Genomic DNA, 8,028 nt, shown 5'->3' on the forward strand with positions numbered 1-8,028 from the left:
CTTCGACCTCTTCTCTAAAACTGAACTCATATCCCCTTGTTCTTGAACAATAGAATTAACATTTTCCTAGTTCCCCACTCAGACCCTTGAAACCGTATTGAATCTCTCTTCTCCTGTCTCCTCATGAAGATCATCTAAACGTCCCTTTGACCTTTCCTTTTCTTTACAGCCGCACCATGCTGGTTCTTCCCCTTATTTCTCTCAAACTCTTTAAACAGCCTCCTTGTTCTTCTCCAGGCCTCTTCTCTCCTAACCAAGTTGTTGTCCTGCTTTTGGTTTGTCTTACTCCACATATCCTCCACATTTCCAAACAGTTACTTTCCTAAAAGCATAGATGAGACCTTGTTATTTTTTTCTCAGAATGCCTTCAGTGGCTTTTCATGTTCTTGAGAACCAAAGTCAGACCCTAGGACTTGCTCAGAAATGCCATCTTCCAGGTGTGTCATGTCAGCTCCTCTCCAAGCACATCGTGTACATTTCACACTCCCGGTTCTGTGTTACTCTTGCTAGTTCTCTCTGTATATTTTTCTCACTTTTCTCTCTTTTGTCATTATGAACACATTGTATTTACATAATAAGTTTTGTGGTTTACAAAGCACTGCTATGATAATAGCTGCCGTTTCCTGAGCATCTATGGTATATAGGGCACTGTTTGAGAAGTCGTGCATGCATGTACCCTGGAAGCAGAGGCTGCTCACTTCACATTGAGTCTCTGAGAAGTTCCCTAACTTGCCTGAGGTCACACAGCTAGGAAGTTTCAGAGCCAGAACTAGAACTCATGACTGCATGGCACTAAATGCTATGATTTTCCCACCCTACTGTGCATACGCTTTACCCCTCTAGCTACCTTGTATTGTCTCAGGTAGCAAAGCTCAGAGCATGCCTACTTCACAGGTGAGGAAAGAGGCACAGAGTTCTACTGATTAACCCAAGGAAAACAGTAATAGTCACTTTTGATGTCTTTGGGAATGTGTGAACCTCTTTGAGAGACATCAAAGAATATAAGGACAGAATCTAAGCTTTTTGATTTTATGTCTTCATAACTTAAGTTGTAAACATCATAAAACTTAGAGAAAGACACAAAGTAAAGAACAACTATTTCAACTGTTGACCCTTGAGCAACATGGGTTTGAACTGAGTGGGTCCACCTAACGTGCCGGCTTTTATCGATACCACGGTACTACATGACCTTCCCTGTGCTACTTGGTTGGTTCAGTCCATGGATGCAAACTGCAGGTTCAGAGGAGTCATAGGAGGACCAAGTATAGGTTATACACAGATTTTCAACTGTGGAACATTTGGGGCCCTAACCCCCACATTCTTCAAGGGTTAGCCATAGTTGTAAACAGTAAGCTGAATTATCAAAGGGTAGATTAATGGCTTGTGGCATGTGGCATATTAATCTCCTGAGAGTTGGAGGAGAAAAGCCATGTCTGGTGGGCCTCTTGGGCAGCTCACACCTGGTGTTCGGCTCCCTTCTTCCTCGCAGTCAGTAGTACTTAGATGCCACCTAGTTAGTGAGCCTTGCTCACTACAGTACAGGTAATCACAGTTGTCTTCATAGTATATGGTTTTACATAGTTATAAACTTAAATGCATTGTTTTGAATTCTGACTTTTCTTAAAAGTGTTTTTCTGCATTGCTACATAGTCATTATAATGGTGACAATTATATTTCAGCGAGTGGCTATTTCATGATTATTTCAGAATGTCTTTTTGTTGTTGTTTTGTTTTGTTTTTTTGCTTTTTAGGGCTGAAGGTGTGGCATATGGAAGTTCCCAGGCCATCCATAGCTACAGCCACAGCAACGTGAGATCTGAGCCATGTCTGGAACCTACACCACAGCTCACAGCAATACCAGATGCTCAACCTACTGAGCAAGGCCAGGGATTGAACCCACATCTTCATGGATACTGGTCAGGTTTGTTACCACTGAGCCACAATGGGAACTCCCCAGAATGTTCTCTAGCTAACCTGATCTGGACTAGCTCATTCCCATGGAACAATTTAACCTGAATAGGTTTTTACACTACATATTTAGAAAGGAAAAATCCTGTGAAAGAATAGAATGAATCATGGTTAAAAGTGCCTAAGACAGGAGTCCCTGGGTGGCTCCATGAGTTAAGAATTGAGCATTGTCATTGAGGTGGTTCAGGTCACTGCAGTGGCACAGGTTCGATCCTTGGCCTTGAAACTTCCACATGCTGCAGAATGGCAAAAAACAAAACAAAACAAAACAAAACAAAAAAGTGCCTAAAACAAATTAGGAAACCAAAAGTGATCCATGGATAGGTTTTTAGGTAATACCCACAACCACTTCCCATGGATATGAAAAATCAAAGGGGTAAACTGTCCATGATTCATTTTGCTCATACTTGCTATTGTTATAAATGGCTGAAATTTTATTTTTTTATGAATTTATTACATTTATAGTTGTACAATGATCATCATAATCCAATTTTATAGGATTTCCAACTCACAACCCCAGCACATCCCCCCACCCCCCAAACTGTCTCCTTTGGAAACCATAAGTTTTTCAAAGTCTGTGAGTCAGTATCTGTTCTGCAAAGAAGTTTATCTGTCCTTTTTTCAGATTACACATGTCAGTGAAAGCATTTGAGGTTGGTGTCTCATTGTATGGCCGACTTCACTTAGCATGATAATTTCTAGGTCCATCCGTGTTGCTAAAAATGCCGGTATTTCGTTCCTTTTAATGGCTGAGTAATATTCCATTGTGTATATGTACCAATCTTCTTGATCCACTCCTCTGTCAGTGGACATTTAGGTTGTTTCCATGTCTTGGTTATTGTAAATAGTGCTGCAATGAACACTGGAGTACATGTGTCTTTGCGAGTCGTTGTTTTCTCTGGATAGATGCCCAGGAGTGGGATTGCTGGATCAAATGTTAGTTCTATGTTTAGTTTTCTGAGGAATCTCCATACTGTTTTCCACAGTGGTTGCACCAATTTACAATCCCACCAACAGTGTAATAGGATTCCTTTTTCTCCACACCCTCTCCAGCAATTATTGTTTGTAGACTTTTGGATGATGGCCATTCTGGCTGGTGTAAGGTGGTACCTCATCATGGTTTTGATGTGCATTTCTCTAATAATGAGTGATGTTGAACATCTTTTTATATGTTTTTGGCCATCTGTATGTCTTCTTTGGAGAATTGTCTGTTTAAATCTTCTGCCCATTTTTTGATGGGGTTGTTTGTTTTTTTGGTATGGAGCTGTAGGAGGTGTTTATAAATTTTGGAGATTAATCCCTTGTCAGCCGATTCATTTGCAAAGATTTTCTCCCATTCTGTGGGTTGTCTTTTTGTTTTGTTTAGAGTTTCCTTTGCTGTGCAGAAACTTTTCAGTTTAATTAGGTCCCATTTGTTTATTTTTGTTTTTGTTGTCAATACTCTGAGAGGTGGATCTGAGAAGATGTTGCTGTCATTTATGTCAGAGAGCGTTTGGCCTTTGTTTTCCTCTAACAGCTTTATAGTGTCTGGTCTTATATCTAGGTCTTTAATCCATTTGGAGTTGATTTTTGTGTATGGTGTTAGGGAGTGTTCTAATTTCATTCTTTTCCATGTGGCTGTCCAGTTTTCCCAGCACCACTTATTGAACAAGCTGTCCTTTCTCCATTGTATATTCTTGCCTCCTTTGTCATAGATGAGTTGACTGTAGGTGTGTGGGTTTAATTCTGGGCTTTCTATCCTGTTTCCCTGATCTATATTTCTGTCTTTGTGCCAGTACCATACAGTTTTGATGACTGTAGCTTTGTAGTATAGTCTGAAGTCAGCGTAAATGGCTAAAATTTGAATGAGCTTTTCTTTTTCATGTACAGACCAAATCATTTCATACATAATACATTTAGTATCCTGCCGTTATTCCACAGAAGAAGCATACTGAATTTCCTAAAATTCAGATCTTCATCAAGGAGCACATGCATTTTTAGCAGTTTGTGTACTTATAATAGCAACATTTGATGATTTATTCCCAGAAGAGTGTTCACTGCCTTGTCATAGATAAGGGTGTCTCTTGTGACTGTTAGTTTATCTTTATTACTTATTAGTGCTATCTTATTATACAGTGGATCACATCTTTAAGTTTTGGTTCACATCTGCTCTTTTCGTCTTTCTTTCTGTATTCGGTACAAGTTGTCTATCAGTTTTGCCAATGAGGTCTATGAAACAGTTTCAGAATCACTTAGAATGCTTCTTTTTTTTTTTTTTTTTTTTGGCTTTTTTAGGGCCACACCCATGACATATGGAGGTTCCCAGGCTATGGGTTAATCAGAGCTCCAGCTGCCAGCCCACACCACAGCCACAGCAACACTGGATCCTTAACCCACTGAGCAAGGCCAGGGATCGAACCTGCAACCTCATGGTTACTAGTTGGATTCATTTCCTCTGCACCACAATGGGAATGCCTGGAATGCTTCTTAAAGTATACATTTCTGGCTTTCCCTAAAATCTACTAAATCAGAGTTTCTGGGGATGAGGCCACAAACTTATTTCCCCTCCACCCCCATGGATCTTAAGTTTTAAACTCATTGGTTTAGATAACTGAGGGATAGATCATACTGAGGATTTATCCATATTAATATTCCATTTGAGGTTATCTCCCCCAAATAGATGAGAAATAAAACTAGATATCTGTCTTTGTAATAGACTCATATATAGATTGCTATCATGACCTCCTATTAGAAAACAAAATGAAATAAAAGCTATTCCAAGTTTAGTATTAAATATTGAAGTGCTTTGCATTTTCAAAGAAAATTTATACCTGATGAGAATCACTGGTGATTTTTTTAAGTTGTCAAACTTATTAGATAAAGTGAGTCCTTAATAACTGGTCACTTCCATAGCCCCAAACCTGGCCTCTGTCTTCCTCAGGCACCATCAGAAAGAAGCATCTGCTTCTGATGCGATAGCCTGGGGGAGGTGGCTCTGCCCCAGGTGAATCGAAGGACACTGGTGACAGCAGAAGATGGACGAGCTCTGTGAACCATGTGAGCCCTTGTCAGTCACAGGACCTGACATTTACCCTGTTTAGATGACCTGTTGAGAGCACATTCCACTTCTCAGATTATTTCCCCACTCCCCACCTTCAAAGGAGCTAGGAACCCAGTGCAGCCAGGGCAGAAGACATAAGCTGTTCTTTCCTTCAGTCAGAAAATGTCGAGTTCTTATGTCACGTCCAACAATGCAGCTGTCAGTCACATCCTAAAAGCCAGGACTTGCAGGCATCCTGGTCCCCTGTGAGGAAGCTGCCAATGCTTCTTCCTCTGTTCAGAATCCCCAATACTTGAAGGGCTCTGACCTCTTTTTAAAGTACCTGGTTGCAAAGGGCTGGATCCTGCAGAAAGAGTAAGGGCTTGATGACATCAATCCAGAATGCATCCCATTATGATTTTAATTCATCAACCTGCTGTTTTTAGGCACACTTCCTCATTTTTGCTATTTTAAACTTCATTCATTCAATAATTATTTATTGACTGCCTCTATGTAAGTGCCAAATACTACTCCATATTTTTTAGGATTCACCAGTGCAAAAGGGACAAAATCCCTGCCCTTGTATTTTGCAGGGAAGACAGATCATAAACATTGTAAGTAATTTATAGTGTGTGGAAGAGAAAAGCAGGGTAAGGGGGATGGGCAAGCCAGCTTTTATTCAGGGGTAGGAATGTGCATTGTAGTTTTCAGTTGAGTTGGTCAAGAGAGGCCTCTTGGGAAGGTGACAGCCATGCAAAAGATTGGAAAGCAGAGTGGGTACCCGTGAGTCTCTGGGGAAAGAGCACTGAGGCAGAGGCAACATCAAGAGCAAAGGCAGGAGGAACAGCAAGGAGGCCTTCTGGCCAGAGGGAAAGAATGAGAGAGGAGTAAGAGAAACAAGGTCCCAGAGGCAGCCGGAGGGCGCTCCTGGCTTTGTCGGCCAGTAGAAAGATTTGGCCTTATACCGTGATCAAGTGGGGAGCTCATGGAGGGTCACTGGGACCTCTGTGCCCATGGTGCTGGGGGTGAGGGGACGGGGGTGGGGAGGCAAGGATGGAAACAAGATCACGCACAAAGTGTCTAAGTAATCCAGTAAACTTGCAGAGTTTTTCCTTCTTTGAGATCATTTTCTTAGTATGAATTCCACAAGGTAGAGTCATAGAATAAGAACATTCTACAGCCAAGTGGATTTTCACAAAGGTGATTCCAAATTAATAATTGCCACAAGCAATATATGAGATTTCTTTTTTTTAATTTAATTTTTTTTGTTGATTATATGTGTGAGATTTCTATTTTCTTCTTTCTTGCTTCCTAGGATGATATTTTGGTTTTGTTGTAATAGTTTTCTTGTTTGTTTTCATTTTTTTTAATGGCTGCACCTGAGGCATATGGAAGTTCCCAGACCAGGAGTCAAATGAGAGCTGCAGCTGCTGGCCTATGCCACAGCCACCGCAACACTAGATCCAAGCTGCATCTTCGACCTATGCCATAGCTCCCTGCAACGCCAGATCCTTAACCCACCGAGCGAGGCCAGGAATCCAACCCACATCCTCACAGAGACTATGTCAGGTTCTTACCTCACTGAGCCACGATGAGAGCTCCTGTTACAATATTTTTAATTTTTCCCCTACATTTTAGTAGCTATGGTGTCTTTTATGTACTATTTATTTTCTTCTGGGTCTTAATGTTTTTATGAATTTGTGTGATATCCTTATTTTCAGATGCAAAATTTGGATCCTGAATACTAGATCCAAGTTTAAAGAGATTAGCCCACTTTCAAAAATCTAAACCTAGCGCTGAAAATATATGGATTATAATAATTTTTCTGCCTTGAGGCTGGACTAACTATAGGGGTTATCTTTATTACGCTTCCTTATTGCACTTCCTGTTTTCTGTTAAAAGTGAAAAATGAAAGACAAATTTTTTTAAATTAACACTCTAAATGAAAAATGGATAAAATACATATGACCAGTATAGTTTTAAAAGAAATCATGGAAGAATGCCAAATAATGGGTTTATCGAATTACAGCAGCTAAAACTGGATGGCAGATGTGTATCTGTGGTCCTTAACGAGGAGAATTTGGCAGTTGGCAGATCAGGGATTAGCATCCTCAAGCAAGTGGAACATGAATCCTAGGATTCAGGCCAGAATCTCATGTATTGGGAGCACTGCTATGCACAGGTGGACAAAAACAGCTAAGCCCACAGTGAAATCTGCTTACAGTAGACTTTGCTATTCTTTCCTGTCTAAACCCACAGCAGTGCTAGCAATGCCCCGTGCTCAGGGCCCTTCCTGTGCAGGAGGTGGCTGCAGGCTGGTAGCAAGTGGAACAGGCCGACTGGAGCAGAGCTCAGGCTGTTGACTCCAAGACCACCTGACGCCCTTCCACTGTATTGTATAGCTTCTTGAGCTCTTTCTTCTTCAAGTTCAGTTCACATGCTGCCTTGTCTGTGAAACCTTCGCTCCCCCCCCCCCCCCACCTCCCTTTCACGTTGAAACCAATCCTTTTTTCTTCTGGGAGAGGACACAGCACAATTGATTTATTCCTCCATTACAGGATTTCCGTCACTCTAGCTTTTATTAGAATTGTTCATATCATCCCTGCTACTGGATGAGAAACTCACTGAGAGCAGAGATTGCGTCATGACAATTTGAGCGTTATTGTTTTACACATTAACAATTCATGTTGGTGGTATGCAATTGATACAGCATCCTGTGAGGAAGACAAATGTGCTTTCCATTTTTCCTATGACATTAAGTAAAGTTTAGAGGTTCCTGGAAATCACAGGCCCTCTGCATGTGATATCGGGGTTCTGTTACTGCCGTGGAACAGGGTATGTCTGTCCTGTTCCAAAGCCATGTAAGATCCTTGAGCTGTAACAATCTACTCCTTCTAGGGATCGCCACGAGAGGAGGTTTAACATATCTAACCTGAATACCAGGCTTCTGATGTAACCTACTTTATTTTTTTTAATTTTTTAATTTCTTTTTGTCTTTTTGCCATTTCTAGGGCCACTCCCGTGGCATATGGAGGTTCCCAG

This window comes from Phacochoerus africanus, chromosome 10 (assembly GCF_016906955.1).
Source record: "Phacochoerus africanus isolate WHEZ1 chromosome 10, ROS_Pafr_v1, whole genome shotgun sequence".
Lineage (NCBI taxonomy): Eukaryota > Metazoa > Chordata > Mammalia > Artiodactyla > Suidae > Phacochoerus > Phacochoerus africanus.